The following is a 14303-nucleotide window of genomic DNA, read 5'->3' on the forward strand; positions in this document are numbered from 1 at the left end:
ATGGAGCTAAGCGGCGGCCAGATCGCCGCTAAGCGTGCGAAGCCCCCAGACGGCGGCGAGGACCGCCTCAGCGCGCTCCACGACGACCTCCTCCTCCGCATCCTCGTGCTCCTCGACACCACCGAGGCCGCGCGGACCAGCGTGCTCGCCTGCCGCTGGAAAAGGCTCTGGCGCAACCTCCCCGAGGTACGCTTCAACCTCGCCCCTGACGGCAACCGCATCCGCGACGTGCTCGACGCCCCTGACGACGCCCCGGTGCTCCGCCGCATCTCCGTCAACACCAAAGAAGCCGCCCCTGATTCCGTGGCGGCCTGGCTTCCCGCCGCCGCGCGCCGCCTGGTCGGTGACCTTTTCTACCGCAACGTGTTTCCGAGGACCACCACTGACGACGAGGAGGACGAGCAGGAGGAGGAAGAGGTGGAGGAGGCCGGGGAGAGAGGCCTCGTTGAGCTGCCCTGCTTCGAGAAAGCCACCAAGATTCAGCTCAAGCTACGGTATCATGGCCTCACCTTCCCTCCCCAGGGCGTCTTCGACAAGCTCACCAACCTCTCCCTGAGCCGCGTCCGATTCCACGGCCCGTGCAACCTCGGTGACGCTGTCTCCGAGGCACGGTGCCCGTGCTTGCAGAAGCTCAGCGTCTTCGAATCCCACGGGCTGGACAGTCTCTCGATCCACTCCAAGTCTATCCTAAAAATAAAGCTGTTCCACCTTCGTAGGAGCTTGCAGGAGCTCACAATTGTCGCGCCGAATCTCAAGAAGTTAGGCGTGGCATACAGCCTTCTTGATGATGATCAGAGGAAACCGGTTGCTAACATCTCAGCGCCCCAGATAGTGTCCCTGGCGTGGGCAGATGCGTATGATCCAGAATCTGTCCATCTTGGCAATTTAGGACAACTCCAACTCCTGAGGACCAAACTTTTCTGGTTATATGGGCCACAACTCCAAAGAGAGCAGAATCAATGTCTAAGATTTTTGCAGCGATTCAAGGTTCTTCGCAGTCTTAATCTCATCCTCATCAATCAGCCGGTGAGTGAACATCCTTCTGTTGTGGAATTCCGGAGTTACAATATTGGGTAATGCTAGCTATTATTGTGATAAATTTTACTTAGAATTAGAGTTGAAGAGGTGTTGTGCCTAACATCAAAACAAGTAACTAATAATGTGAGCGCAGAGTTTCGGAATTATACCAATGCAACCTGTGGTGCTAGAAAGAATTGTCCTAGTAATATAGACATTCCAGAACATTCGAAACTGTGATGTACATGAGGTGGTGAGGGACAGTCTGATGCAATTAGTGTTCTAGTTATTTCAAGGGTTCATGAACTCTCAGTAGTGGTGCTGAGTGAATTGAGTGGTTAAAACCTAAATAAGTATAGTTTTCAGTTGACAGTATGTATCTTATCTCATGTTTTACAGATGGGATGTGACATCATAACTAAATCATCCTGTATAGCTTTTTAGCATATTTAAACTAGATGTGTAAATGACTAGCTTTGCTTAAGAACTATAATGCAAACATGTCAGGTTATAACAATTTTTTTGTGTGTGCTAGTCAGCTATTTGAAAATGGGATGTCCCGTATGATCTTTATTTTTTCTGGTAACTTCTTATGTATTCACAGGACGTAGATGACTATCAATACTTGTTGGGAGACATAACAGTGCTCCCTCAGATTATGTTCTTGCACCTGGATATATTAAATGAAGGACATGCTTTTGGAGCCAGTTTATTCAATGTGCTTAGGATGTGTTCCGGTTTAAGAAGATTGTCACTTGAGTTCTACACAAATCGCGACTTGGAGGTAAAGATGCATTTGTTTATTCAAATAAGTAGGAAGTGACAAAAAGCAACATATTTGCATTTGTAGATTTGTCTTGATCTTTGAGTTGAGTTCCCTCATTCTAGTTGTTGGTTTGACACTAAAACTTTGTGCTAGTTTGGTGTTCAATATATATGTGTGTGGGTGTGGGTGAATGGGTGCTTGGGTCAGTGCGTAGCTGCATGTGCGGGTGCGAGCCTGATCTGCTTGTGTCCCAAGGCATTCGTGGTTCCATGTTTATAATATTTGTTCCACTTTGTATTCAGTTCTGAATGCTATTGGTAACATTAATACATGTTATTACTATGTATCGGCTGCCTCATGGGATTCTACCCAGCTTGCTGCCTAGGGACTCTCCAGGTGTGTTGCCTAGGGCTTCCACCTCCTAACTCTCTAGCTTAGGCTTTCTCTATATATCCATAACTGAACTCTTCACATATAAATAAATACAGAAGCATGTTAATGCTCTAATATGGTATCAAGATACTTCCAAGATCCTATGATCTCCTTCCAGAATCGCGAGTGAAGTCCATCGTTTCTCCTCCACGGTCATGAGCCCCCTATCTCACTCTACCGCTACCGCAGCTATTGTGCATGCCGAGCGTGAGCAAGATGTCGCCAGCGAATGCATGGCTGCCGCTACTCACGAGCGCATGGCTGCTGCTGTCGTCGTAGCCAAGGCAGGCCAACCTGGAGGATGCCACTGCGGTTGGCACCCATGCAGCCGCTGCCATCTAGGACCTTGTTCGCGCGGCCCTTGCTACTCTTGATGACGAACGCGCAGCCACCAAGGCTCTCGAGCATGAAGATGTCGCTGCTCGAGCTTATGCTGCCCTGCCTCATATAGATGGCAATGACTCTGTTAACAACATCGATGAGGACAATGATGTCCACCCCAACTACAAAGCTACCACCATCACTCACCACTAGGCCCTGACTGCGAGTGTGGAAAACATCCGTTCTCTAGTGCTGGTAGTCCTCGACCCTATATCCTCCCAATAAATTGGTGGTGTGGCCTTATCTTGCTCACCCTTGAGTGCTATGCTCTTGCTGTCAAGTCCTCTCTGATGTCCTTCACCCCGCCATCCTATCTTGGTTTCAGATGGATTGCGTTGTGCTTTCCTGGTTGCTCGGCATGGTCACCGTCGACCTCTAGGACAACATTCGTGAACGAGGCGGCACAGAGCCCAACACATGGCTCGGCATCTTGTAGTAGTTCTTGGGACATCATGAGACTCACGCTCTGCAACTTGACACTGTGTTTCGTTGTTATCCAAGGTGACATGTCTATAAAATGAAGGGATGGCTGACGCCCTTGGGTGACCTTGGTGAGGCTATCCATGACCGCATCGTTGTACTCAATATCCTCTAGGGTCTAAATGCGAAGTATGACCACATGTAGGCCCTCCTGAAGTGCACTCATCAAACTCTGGATCCTCCCACATCCCAGCTGCCAACTGCTATACTCACCACAGAGAAGAAGACTGACACCCCCAACGTGTCTCAGCGACTACCCGTCAATGGCTCTTCCTCTACATAAGGCATCCCCAACTGTCTCACTAACACTGTTGCTAGCACCCATGGCAATAGCAGTGCAGGAACCAGCGACAATGAAGGTGATCTTTGCTGTCGTCGGCGTGGTAATGGAGGCAAGAGTGGTGCCCCTTGGCCGTCTTCTGACAACCCCAAGTTAGGGTCCATCAGCATGTGTCTTGGCTCTAGCCTAGCTTTGCCACTCGCAACTTGTAACAATAACAACATCGGGGCACCTCACCGATACCTCAGGATGGGTGCTCTAGGTACCCTACGGACGAGATCCTAACATATGGGTATGTTAAGCCTCGGGGTCTATGGTTCCCGACCGAAGAGACCACCTGACCAATCCCTCTAGGATCGCCTGGGGGCTCGGGGGCTGTACCCATCTGGTACGCTTGCGCGCACCCTCATACTAAGGAACTTGCCCGAGCCTGAGCACGCCAAGGCCTCTAGTCAGGGCTCAGGGGCTAGCCTAAGCCCTAGGCTCCCGATAGACGGGAAACATGAGCCCGACCCTCGGCTCCTGCCCGGCCTACGATGCCAGCCAAGGCCTGGGCACAAGAAGACACGTCCCGAGCCATCGAGGCTCGAGGGCTCCATGACATAACACTTTGGGCATGGCCTTGCTGGCCGCTCCCAGATAGGGTCATGCACGGGGTGTGACATAAGAAGACAAGCTCTCCTCGGCCTCTAGGGGCTCGAGGGCTTCCGGGCCCACATGTTAGCCCCTCGAGCCGACCTCCCTCACCACCAAGAAGACTCTAGAAGCTGTGCCCTGGGGGAGGCTAGTCCAAGCCGACACAGCCTGACACTCAGTGTGTCAGAACAGGCTAGCCGAACGACGCCCAAAGCTTCTTCGGCTCCACAGGATTGCCACGGTCCATAGAGCGTCGCTGCAAGACCATCCTGGACTCCAGCGCATGTTGACCATAGACTCAACCCCCCAAACCGCCATGTACCCAACCTATCTTGATATATAAGGGGTAAGGTGGGATCCTAGAGGGGAGGACGATCCTAGACAGATCATTCCATTCCTCATCGATTAGCTCCTGCTCAACACCGAGAGCAGAGCAACTTAGAGAGGGGCACCGAGAGCTCCTCCACTGCACCCGTCATCTTCCTCCTCTGACGAGAGGAAGACTCCACTGGCGGCGACGCAACCTCAGAATTAGCACCGAGCTATCCCCCTACCAAATCTCTTTCTTTCTACTATACACTCTGTTGTAACCCCTCGATTTTGGGTGCTCTTGAGTATAAGGATCATTAGCTGCTAGATGTAGGGCATCAATCAGCCTGAACTAGGATAAACCGTTGCATCCTCTCTATAATTCTTGTGTTCTTGAGTCCACCCGAGCCACCAGAGACATGTACTCTGACACCGACTCGAACAACAATGCTTGCCACGGTTCTGACCCCATGATAGCTGGCGCGCTAGGTAGGGGAAAGCGTCAAGTGTGATTCATGCTCTACAGTGGCCAAAGCCACCCGCCTTCTCACCAAAGCAAGCGGCACTACCCTAGACAACGGTGTCTGCTTCCCTAACGAGTTCTCATCGCAGCTGGCGCCTTCGCTCTGGGCCAAGTCCTCAACTTTGGGAGTTTCGTTCGCTCAACGGGGCTGCGCTGGCGGGCAACGAGCTCCTAGCGCCGCCCCCTCTACTAGGCCTCCTAGGAGCAGATCTTGAGGTCCTGGCCCAGCAGATCCAGTGCAATCTAGGTCCGCACCCCACCGTGTCGGACCACTGCTAGATATTCTACATGCTAGCCAACGTCCACCACCAGATCGCCACCGGTGAGGTGCTCCCACCGCTTGACCGCTTCTGGTACTACCTCCCGGACCTGCCTTTTGGGATTTAGAATACGACAGCGTCCTTCTAGCTAGAGCTGGAGCACCTCATCAGCCATGAGGCGCCACGGATCACCATCCTCTCTGGTGCCATGGGGCTTGACGTCACCTTGCTGTGCACCTTCCTCGAGATCCTCACAAGCAACGGCCCGGAGTACGACTCCGACGACATTGACTGCTACGCCCTGCTGCACATGTGCTATCACATCGACGATGAGGTTCCCATCGAGGAGGCACCTAAGGTCATGTCACCAGACTAGAGTTCCTATAGCCACGTGAACTACCTTTGACCGAAGGCCACTTGCCTGCAAGCTCTATAGATGGACCTAGAGGCCGTCGAGGCAGAGCTCGAGTGCCAAAGGTAGGACTTTGCGCGGCAACAAGACACGCAACCTCCTGGCAACGACGATGACGCCCGCACAGGGGCTCCTAGCACCCTGCACTTCCCCTGAGTGGGCAACAACATGGTGGCCACCACCTACTAGCTAGAGGACATTTCCAACACGCCAGACCTAAAGTCCAAAGAGCGGCTGCATGAGGCAAGGCGGCTTCTCCACGTCGCCCTCGAGCAGTAGGCCAAGAGCTCTACCTCTCAGCTTCGTACCAGGCCATCCCAACTGATGACTACCACCAATGGGGATCGCCTCGACACCCACGCCCTGCCGATAGGCAGGTGCAGTGGTGACTCCTCCGGTAGTAGCTCTGACCATCTGCGGACTAGGGGCGCCAAGCCTCGATAGGAGCAAAGGCATGAGCTTTCCCCACGGTGTCCCCCCGCGCACCACCGAGTCGGTGACAGCTATGACATCCACGACACCATCGAGGCCTAGTGCCACACTCAGGCATAGTCCTGCACCCTAGAGCGAGGTATAGGTGGTGCTACCCCGGATCACTTGACCCCTAGGCGTTCGGGCCAGCGATTTGAGCGTCCCCCTACCCTAGGAGGTTTTGGCCACCGACGCACATCTCCAAGTACGATGACAAGACCAACTTGGACCATTGGCTCGAGGACTACTGCCTCACCATGAAGGCCAGGGCTCAAATGATGACTTTGCCATCCAGTACCTTCCATTGCTTCTATCGAGCTCGACCAGAGCTTGGCTCGAATAGCTCGAGCCCGGCAACATCCGCTGCTAGGGCGATCGCCGCTCAGTCTTCGTCGGTCACTTCTAGGGTACATAGACTCGGTTTGGGAACTCATGGGACCTCTATAACTATAGGTAGAGGGCTGATGAGATCCTCCGAGAGCACATCCAGCGCTTCTCCAAGAAGCGCAACGAGCTCCCCAATATCACCGTCACCGACGTGATCAATGCCTTCATCTACGGCATGACCTATGAAGCGCTCGTGCACATGCTCGGTCGTGAGACCCTTGCATGATGCAGGAGCTCCTGGACAACGCCACTAGCAAGGATGCCATCTAGGCCAACTTCAGCAGCAAGGCCAAGGCCGCCGGACACCTCAGCGGTGGGGACAACAGCGACGACCTTACTTCATCCTAGCATCACTGTGGCAAGAGTAACGAGGATCAAAAGCACCGTAGGAAGAAGATGGTGGTCGTAGTCGACCGCGCCGCCAGGCCTCAGCCCCGTGGGGGCGCTACGTGCTCTGAGCACTTCGAGAAGGCGCTTGTAGCTCCCTGCCCATTCCATGGAGGGTAGGCAAAGCATCTCCTCAAGGACCATGCCACCATCAGGGGCTACATCCATGGCACCCTCAGCCAGTAGGGCAAGGCCTTGAGGCCAACCCCAAAGTCCAGCGAGCTAGCGGATGCCACCCCAGAGGACGACGCCAAGTTCTTCGGGGGCTCCTAGGCGTATGAATCCTACCGGTAGCGACACATCACAGAGCGGGAGGTGAACACCATTCACACCCTCAGCACTCCAACGTGGCTCCGATGGTCCTAGACGGCCATCACCTTCGACTAGGGGGATAACCCCGATCGTGTTCCTCACCCAGGATGCTACACGCTCGTGGTCAGCCTAATCGTGGACACCATGCGCCTTACCAAGGTGCTGATGGACGAAGGCAATGGCCTCAACATACTCTACGCCATCACCGTGATAGGTTGGGCATCTCGTGGAGCAGCCTGCGCCCCAGCAAGGCACCATTCTACGGGATCGTCCTAGGGAAGGAAGCCATGCCCCTCGAGCACATCTAGCTCAGCGTCACCATCAGCTAGCTGGTCAACTTCTACAAGGAGCCACTCACCTTCGAGGTGGTTGACTTTCCCAGCATCTACCAAGCTCTCCTAGGCTAGCCATGCTTCGCCAAGTTCGTGGCTATCCCTAACTACACCTATCCGAAGCTGAAGATGCCCAGCCACAAGGGGGTCATCACCGGTGAGGGTAGCTACGAGCAAGCCTACTACTGCGAGCCAGACTGCATTGCCTAAGTGGCTACACTGATCGCCCCATGTGCTCCCGATAGCCCTGGCCGCAACATGAGAAGGGCACCAGCAAAGGAAGCAGCCAAGGTAGCGGCGGTGCTCAACCAACCGAGCATCGGCGAGGTGACCAAGGTTCTTGGAGGTAGTGATGGCTCGGCTGGCCCCTCCATCTAGGTGCTCAGCCCCTTAGAAGGGGTTGACCCAATCGAGGTGAGTTCCAACCTTTCCCCATGAGGGAAGGCCACCGCCGAGCCATCTGCCTAGAAGCACCGCCTCCCGAGCCTGTACCAAACTACCAAACTCCTTTGCCGACCTACCTCTCCAACAACAAAAACCAAGATAAGTCGCATCCTCCTGACCTTCTTGCTTTGCTTGTCTTTGCTAGTGGCTCAACTCCACCAAAGGATTGACTAAGCTAACCACCTATTGCTCCCTTTGAAGGAGAACTGCACTGAAAGACCCCCAAGTGAGGCAAGGATGGGATGGACATAACAGGAGGACCTAGTAAGAGATTAGCAAAAACACTAATGGAACGGTCCCAACCGCAAAGTTACTAGCTATGTCCTCTTTCCCTTCTCCTATGTCTATTTTGTTCATTTGCAGCTATCTCTCTAGTTCTCGATCCCTCATCGGATCACGTTTCCTAGCCGCACGATGGTATGGGACTCCTAGGAGGGGCATTGCCGAGGGTTCCAAGGCCACCCAAAGCATCCAAAGGTGCGAGGGACATTCAAGGACGGGCACCAAAGGCCTTAGCCGGGCGCTTAGAAGTGAAACCGGCCAACCTTCAAACAATGTCTGAGTACTGACCTCGAACTGCTCGTGGTGACCCAACAAGGGAGGCAGCGAGCCCCCGAGCATCGATATACGGGCTTGGGAACTATACTAGTGGCTTGGTCGAGAAACCGATGATCTCTCCTCTGGGGGATATGACCAGGGCATAGAACGACTGTAAACCTAGGGTTCTCATGGACTCTCCCACTAGCAGCACCGGTGCGGCAATCTTGGCCACCGAGGCTATTATCGTAATAGCCCATCCCAATGAGGGACCTAAATCTCCAAGCACGACTTGTGAGCAATGAGATTACAAACGAAAGTAATTTCATTTCATTAATTAGGAATGACCCGATTACAATATATGGCGGCAAAAATAGGTAGATTTGTAGAGTACTAGTTCCGCGGCTAGGCGTCAACAAAGGCCCATCGGCGACATGCCTTGCATGTGCCCCCTCTCAAGGTCAGCACACTAGCCAAAGGAGGAGGTCAAAAATCCAAGCCAAGAGCAAAGCATGCCACTGGCAGGGAGGGTCGGAGTGCACTCAGAAGAGGCAGAGATCTACCAGCTACGGCTTGGAGATTGACCTGACCTCAGCTGCCCGAGCCCTTCGAAGAGTGCAACGTCTAGCCCAATGATGAGCTTGGGCAGATGGTTAGGGGCTCATGAGTGGCGATATGAGACTCGGGCACCCCCAAGCCTCACTAGCGCCCAGAAGCCTGCAGGCGTTGCCCTATCGTGCCCACATGCCTGCCTTCGCCGCTCCCGCCAACAGGGTTGTAGGAGCATGTCGAGAGGGCAGTACAGCCCTGGCCAACCCCCTCCCAGCACACGCACGTCAGCACCACCATGAAGGGCCCTAGCCCTATGACCGCCTCAACTTCGAGTCACGGCTAGGGCCTCACTAGAATCCTTCCACTCTCGCAAGGGATGACTTGGATGACTAGGGAGGGGGAAGCAAGGCTCACTCAGAGAGAGGCATCGCACTTCATCATAGCCATGGCCACCAAGAGTTAGATCTGAGAGGAAGAAGGGAACAAACCGGAGGAGGGATAGAAGGTGTCGTGTCCACGGGACTCCCCTTTTATAGCCCCAGTCAATGTGCGATGAGTGACTCTAGGCCCTCCGATCAGCCATCGACTAGTAAAAGAGGCTCCAGGGATCCAGCCAGGTGTCCCTTCAATACTCGCAATGTGCCCTAGTGTGGTTTCATGATGGAGGCCACACAGTAAATGCAGAGCCAGGACAATGCTGACAACGAGTCAAATCTCCGCTCCACTTTCCACCATGCGCACCGCCCACTCCGCGCATGCCTCCTCATGGGACTTGAGGGGATCTGACTCCCTTAGGCCCACCGGCCACTATCAATGTCCTATATCCGTGCACACCAAGTGCCATGACACCTCCCCTGCCAAATCTACACCACATGGCCCGACGTCCCATCTCCCAAATGAGGTGGGACGACGAGGGAGTGCACGCCATAACTCCTCTGCCAGGCGTGGCACGCTAGGTGCCATCAACCACTTGCACAGAGCATCCACAAATGAGACATGCCTAGAAGCCACCACACCTGCTAGCAACGAGGCCGCATGATGGCCTCGGGGGCTACGTTTGCTCCCTAGATAGAGCAACCTGACCCTCGGGCGCCCGGGCGGCGCACCCTCAAAAATCAACAAACTCTCCAGAGTTGAGTCAGGAGCCGCTGAGTAGTGGGCCCAACAAGGGACCCTCACCTGAGCTCGACACGCTCCCCGCACACTGACCTATGGCCGTAGAAGGTCAGCCCAAGAAGACCAACCTGAGAGGATGGGGGCCTACTACCAAAGCCCCTTGAAGGGCGTGGCGCATTGGGTGATCATGTGGCCCTGAGTCAGAGCCTAGATGCTCTCTATCACCCAACCCATGGTAGGCACTTAACCAAAAAGAAGGGTGCCCCAAGGCCTAAAGTTAGTAACTTCCAGACGAGTTCACTGAACCCTCACTCGAACCACAGACCTACGCGACATAGGATCAAAAGAAGGGTCAACATCACTACCGCCCGGCCTTGATAGCCAAGCACCCCCATCACATTGGGGAAAGGACCCACATAGGGCATCACGATCTCATTAGCAAAAGCTATCCTCGCCATGGCTAGTTCGATCACCGGAAGATCTTCAGCCCCCCATCGCCATCATGAAGAAGTGTGGCCACGAAGGGCTCAGGGGCTCCTAATGAGATCCTAACATATGGGTATGTTAAGCCTCGAGGTCTAAGGTTTCTGACCGAAGAGACCCCTAGCCGATCCCTCCAGGATTACCAGGGGGCTTGGGGGCTATACCCATCAGGTACGCTCACACATACCCTCATACTAAGGAACTTGCCCGAGCTTGAGCATGCCAAGGCCTCTGCTCAGGGCTCCAGGGCTAGCCCGAGCCCCAGGCTCCTGATCGATAGGAAATCTGAGCTTGGCCCTCAGCTCTTGCTCGACCTACGATGCTAGCTAAGGCTCAGGCAGAAGAAGACATGCCCTGAGCTATCGAGTCTGGGGGCTCCACAGTGTAGCACTTTGGGTGAGGCCTTGCTGGCCGCTACCCCGACAAGGTCACGCATAGGGCGTGACACAAGAAGACAAGCTGTCCTAGGCCTTTGGGGCTTGGGGGCTTCTGAGCCCACATGTTAGCCTCTCGAGCTGACCTCCCTCACCACCAAGAAGACTCTAGAAGGTGAACCCTAGGGGAGGCCGGTCCAAGCCAACACAACCTAACACTCAGTGTATCAGAACAAGCCAACCGGATGACACCCAAGGCTTCTTTGGCTCCATGACATCACCACAGTCCACAAAGCGCCACTGTAGGACCCTTTTGGACTCCAGCACATCTAGACCATAGGCTCAACCCCCCAAACCGCCATGTACCCGACCTATCTCGATATATAAGGGGTAAGGTGGGATGCTTGAGGGGGAGGACGATCCCAGATAGATCATTCCATTCCTCATCAATTCGCTCCTGCTCAGCACTAAGAGCAGAGCAACCGAGAGAGGGGCACTGAGAACTCTTCCACCGCACCCGTTGTCTTCCTCCTCTCTAACGAGGGGAAGACTCCATCGGCGGTGAGGTAACCTTAGGATTAGCACCGAGCTAACTCTCTACCAAATCTCTCTCTTCCTCTTATACACTCTATTATAACCCCCGATTTTGGGTGATCTTGAGTATAAGGATCATCAGTCGTTGGACATAGGGCATCGATCGGCCCGAACCAGGATAAACCGTTGCGTTCTCTCTGTGATTCTGGTGTTCTTGAGTCCACCCGAGCCACCGGAGACACATACTCTAACACCAACTCGAACAGCAATGCTTGCCGCGGTTCTGACCACGCGACACTTGCTTCCCAGCAGACTTCCATGTCGATGCCCAACCCCTATAGTGCCCCTCTATTATAGGGATTTCATCCCATGATGCTTGTAGTCCCATCACTAGCACACCCACAGCAGTAGGTGTACTAGGCACCCCTCAACACCCTCATTTGACTGCTCTTAAGCGTATCTTACACTACCTCTATGGCACTCTGCACCACAACCTGAGCTAGTGGTCTACATGGATGTTCACTAGGATGGTAGCCCAAACACACCGATCAACATCTTGCTACACCATGTTCCTTGGTGCTAGTTTGATCTCTTGGTTGTCCAAATGACAACAAACAGTTTCTCGTTTGAGTGCTGAAGTTGAGTACTGGCCAGTCGCCAATAACATTGTTGAAGCATGCTAGTTTTGCTAACTCCTATAGGAACTACATGCTCCCCTGCCACAAAGTACTCTCGCCTGACAATGTCATTGCCCTCTACTTATAGACCCATCGGGTTCAACATCAGCATGCAAAGTATGTAGAGATTGATCTCCACTTGGTTCATGAACAAGTTGTTATTAGTGATGTTCATGTACTACATTTCGACAACATCTTAGTTTGAAGACATCTTCACTAAAGGGCCTCCCCACATCTGTCTCAACGAGTTTTGCAATCGGGTAGCATGATTAATACCAGCTATTACTATGCATCTGGTGCCTCCTAGGATTCTACCCAGCATGCTGCTAAGGGACTCTCCATGTGTGTTTCTAAGGACTTCCCCCTCTTAACTCTCTAGCTTAGCCTTTCTCTATATATATGTAACTCTTCTTCGCATATATAGAAATACAGAAGCATGGTAATGCTCTAATAAACACCATTTGGGTTGCAACTATATGTTAATTTTTTATGACTATCACCCTCTTTAGAATAAAATTGTAGTAAATTGACTGAGTTGTTGCATGGGAGGCTTGATCAACTAGGAGTTAGGAATAGTAACACTGTATAGTAAGCCTTGGGTCCATGATCCTTCAAAGTTTCCATAGCTCTATTAGATAATTTATTCTATAAGATTAATTGAAAATCTTATTGGATATGTGATATTCATAACATAATGCTAAAAGATGTTTGGAAATTTATAACATCATGTTCCCTATACCACATTCTACGAGCTCATAACAATCATATGACTGCAATTTGACAACTTTAGAATTCAGGCTAACGTCTATATGGAATCCTTTTTGTGAATGTTGAAGATGCCTTTGAAAGCATATTCAAAGCGATTAGAAAAACTCCTTATCAGTTAGCCTTACCAAATTAATGTGGTCCTCGTTTTAGGTACAAACTGCTTGTCCACTAGGTTGCATTTGTGATGTGTAAGAAAAGTGGAAAACAGAGGAACTCCTGTTGAATCACCTCCAACTAGTAGAAATAATTGGGTTGAGAGGATCTCAATATGAAGTAAGTTTTGTGAAACAAGTATTCAATTGGGCGAAGGCTCTAAAATGGATGAAATTAACTTTCAGTTCTTCAATATCTGAAAACATGGCCAAGGAGTTGTGTTAGGTTTTCCAAAGCTTCTCTAGGCCAGAAATATGCATGGAATTCTACCTGCAGAAGGACATGATCAAGGTGTTGTGTGCGCTACAAAACTAAAACACATGTCCAAATTATTTTAATGTGCTAGACAGAGAATCTGTAGTTTCTTTTTCCTAAAAATGGAACCTTTAATTTCATTGTGGTATGTATTTTACTGCCATGCATGACTTTTGACAACATGGAAATGGTATGGATCCTTTGCAAATGTGTACTTCCATTGTACTACTTTATGTTTCATGTTTCTCTCTTGTTTCCCAGATAACACCTTTGCCATGTTTGGCAGCCTTGTTGTCGTGGATTCATAACCATGGCTAGTGATTAGAGAACAGTTCATGGTCGATGCGTGAGACTTCGGTGGTTAACACTCAAGACACTAAAGGGGTTTATCCTGGATCGGGCTTCGAAGCCTATGGGGGGTACGACTTTGGATACCCACAGCAGACCACATGGGCTGCGCCCCTTGGGGCGGCCCAGCTCACAAGACAAAGCCTTATAGGGCTCGACACTGCTCGACGCCTCCCATAAGACACTAGGAAGATATCCTAAAGATACTATGAGATCTGTTAGGATACATATGATCCCATGATTCCTGTAATCTATTATTACTTTCTGGTTATCTCCCAGATCTAATCGACTTGTAACCCTATCCCCCGGACTATATAAGGCAGGCAGGGACCCCCTCCAAACTCACGCAATATCATATGATAGCCAATACAAATCCAATAGACCACATGAGTAGGGTATTACGTCATACTGACGGCCTAAACCTATCTAACTTGTGTGTCTCTGTTGTCTTCTTGTTCTCGATTACACGCATCTCTGCCGATCAATCTACCTTCGTGGGATACCCCTCGGAGGACTACCGACGATATTCTATCGACAGTTGGCACGCTAGGTAGGGGTGTGTGTGTTGTTTTCATGTTGAACAAGATGGTATTTTCCGCAGGCTCTTCGTCCCTCCCGTAGCCCGGCTAGATCTTCATGGTTGGATCGATCTCCTGAATCATCAACGTTGACGGAGT

The 14303-nt window shown here is 51.9% G+C and overlaps 1 pseudogene; it reads left to right on the forward strand.

The window, feature by feature from the left end:
• On the forward strand, positions 1-13338 carry LOC136547923 (putative F-box/FBD/LRR-repeat protein At4g03220; annotated as a pseudogene).
• Positions 13339-14303: the final 965 nt, after the last annotated feature.

The sequence above is a fragment of the Miscanthus floridulus genome, chromosome 4 (genome assembly GCF_019320115.1).
Source record: "Miscanthus floridulus cultivar M001 chromosome 4, ASM1932011v1, whole genome shotgun sequence".
In the NCBI taxonomy this organism is placed as follows: domain Eukaryota; kingdom Viridiplantae; phylum Streptophyta; class Magnoliopsida; order Poales; family Poaceae; genus Miscanthus; species Miscanthus floridulus.